Source organism: Magnolia sinica, chromosome 7, assembly GCF_029962835.1.
Source record: "Magnolia sinica isolate HGM2019 chromosome 7, MsV1, whole genome shotgun sequence".
Lineage (NCBI taxonomy): Eukaryota > Viridiplantae > Streptophyta > Magnoliopsida > Magnoliales > Magnoliaceae > Magnolia > Magnolia sinica.
In genome coordinates, this window is record NC_080579.1 from 76,829,069 (window position 1) to 76,831,904 (window position 2,836).

General features: G+C 36.3%; 1 long non-coding RNA gene across 1 annotated transcript; it reads left to right on the top strand.

Annotated features, from left to right (window-relative positions):
- The first annotated feature begins 286 nt into the window (after nucleotides 1-286).
- On the top strand, nucleotides 287-768 carry LOC131251466 (uncharacterized). The gene is made up of 2 exons (XR_009173882.1): nucleotides 287-529; nucleotides 714-768. It is a non-coding gene; the product is annotated as an uncharacterized LOC131251466 (long non-coding RNA).
- Nucleotides 769-2,836: the final 2,068 nt, after the last annotated feature.

Genomic DNA, 2,836 nt, shown 5'->3' on the forward strand with positions numbered 1-2,836 from the left:
ACGGTCTTTGACCGTCTCAGATGACCGCATTTAAGACGGTCTTGGACCATTTTAAATGATTTGTGGACGTTCAAATTTTTAAGACAATATTAGGGACGGTTAGGGGCCGTCTAAAATTTTAGAGACGGTTCAAGGCCGTCTCTAAAGTGTCTTTAAACCAAGCAATTTTAGAGACGGTCTAAAATTGTCTCTAAATCCGTCATTTTTTTCCATTTTTCACAGTGTATGGTGCAAAATCATAATAAAATGAACCATATAAGCAAGCTTACCTTCTAAAAGAGCAAGAGTTTCCTATCAAACATTGTTGATCAACCATGTTCATTTTGATATGTTGGAGATAATCTAGACTGTCCATCTGATTGGTTATCATAGATGGCTAATGGTGCAAAATAAACCATATGAGCAATCAAACAAATGGAATTGCCCACAAATAAAGGACGTAACCTTCGAAAGGTCAACCAATTCAACATTTAGGGCCTGTTTGGATACCACCAAATAAGTTACTTTTTCTACTTGCAGCAATAGATAAGTAACTTATTTGAGATAAGTAAGTTTGGTTTATGATTAGTTATAAATAACTTTTTTTACTTAAAGGTAAGTTAATCACTTGCATAAGTAGCTTATCTTAAGTAACTTGAGATCCAAACACCCCCTTAGGGCCCATTTGGATACCACCTAATAAGTTACTTTTTCTACTTACAGTAGTAGATAAGTAACTTATTTCAGATAAGTTTGGTTTATGATTAGTTATAAGTAACTTTTTTACTTCGGTTAATTTTTTTAGCTTTTCTACTTTCACAAGTTACTAAAGAGAGGCACAGGAGAGACGAAAGAGAGAAGCTGCTTTACTCTTGCTCAGGTGGTAGACTCTCCGGAGTGTGAACACCCGGTCAAGGGTTCGAGTATCAATAGGTGGTGAAATCCCACTACAGCGTGAGTGTACGTGGGTATGTGTAAAAAAAAAAAAAATAGGTTGTTTACTAAACATACTTATCTTCTTAATAAGTAGAAACTAAGATAAGTTACTTGTGGCATAAGTAACTTATCTAAGCAACTTAAGTTCCAAAGGAGCCCTTAGGATCCTTCAATTGGTGTGACTATTGAAATGTGGCTAATCTGTGGTATGACCCACCAGATACACATCTACACCACCATGTTAAACAAACTAAAAAATAAAAAATAAAACCCACAAAATACTTACATTAACAAAAGGGTTGGTATCCTTGTCAGATTAGGGCTCCCAAGAGCACAAGGTGATAACACTCTTCACGTTGAATGAGAAGACTTGAGCCTCTTAATACATAAATAAGAATAAAAACCCACTTTCACATTTAGTATTTTTATAATAGACTAAACTCATAAGATAATAAATATACTAACACTACAACGAAGGCCAACTATGTAGTCTTGAAATCTTCAATTTTGAGCCTGACTTTATATTTGAGCTTTACTCGAGCCCCTTTTTGTATTTGAGATTTTGAAATTCATTGATTCTATTAAGATAATAGAGGCTATAGACACGATAACCATCAAACCACCTAAGCTTCATTCACATCCAAAATTCTCTCAAAGACACAAGTCAATACTACACAGGTAACTGAGCTACATTAACGATGATTAAGAGGGGACTACACCCACAAGGGGATGTGGAGAGTGTAATACTGCATAACAGGTCAGTGAACTATACCCATAATGGATGATAAAGACCCATTGAAGGAAGAAACAACCATTGGAGAAGGTTCCAATACCGATTGAAATCCTCCATGTTAGGTTAAGTCAAGCATTACCTCTTTCTATTTGTGTCTAGCAAGCAAAAACAAGTTGGAACTTGTTTATTTTGGAAATGCTAGGTTGTTTGTAAACCGGTAATGTGTGTCATAATCTGCCGCTCCTCCAACTTCAACATGCAATGCCCGGACCACATCTATATCAACCCTCAGAATTCCCAAAAGAACCTTGTGAAGCTCCATTGTAAAGACTACATGGACGGTCAATGGTGACATTGAAGAAGTGAGCCATGATGAAAATGGTGTAAAAAAAAAAGTAGTGGCGGGCAGCAACTCCCACTCAACAACAATAATGACCATGTTTACAACAACGACAAGCTTCTCATTGACAGTAATAACTTGAGTGTTATTCAAGATTAAAATGGAGGAAAATTACAATGGAGATGGGGCATAGAAGAAACCAGGGATGCAGAAGCAGCGATCAGTTGCAGAGATATTTCCAACTATTAGAAGTTTTTAAACACTAAAGCGTGAGGTTTTACAAAGGGGGAAAAATCCAAATTTTAGAATCTTAACAAGGATCCTCCACATAGATGCAATCAAATTCATAAAATGCAAACCAAGAATTGAGATCATACCTTACGTTTGTACATCATCAAAAGATGAACCCCTAAAGGTTTTGGTCTTCCCTTTATCATCGAAAGCCTAAAATCCTTCTTATCCATGTATCCAAATTGATCAAATCCCTCCACTAACAGTAGCATCTATTGTAACACCCTGAAAATTGAGGGTCGTGCATACACTCGACTCCCAAGTTCTCGGGTATCACTTATAACCAATTTTACTATTTTATGTTTAATTCGGGTTAATGAGCAGTATGAAATTATTTGGAACATGATTCGCAATCATAACAAGTCTATTGAAATGGAAATGACTAAATGTATATAAGTCCAAAAACATAACAATGGATTGCACAAGGTGTTGCTCAACAAAATTACAAAAAAAATGATATGTCCAAAAAGAATGATGCGCTGAGTCCCCTACTCAGCGACCCAAGTCCGCCTGCGATATCTACCGTGAACTGCCCATCAACTGGAAATATGACAACT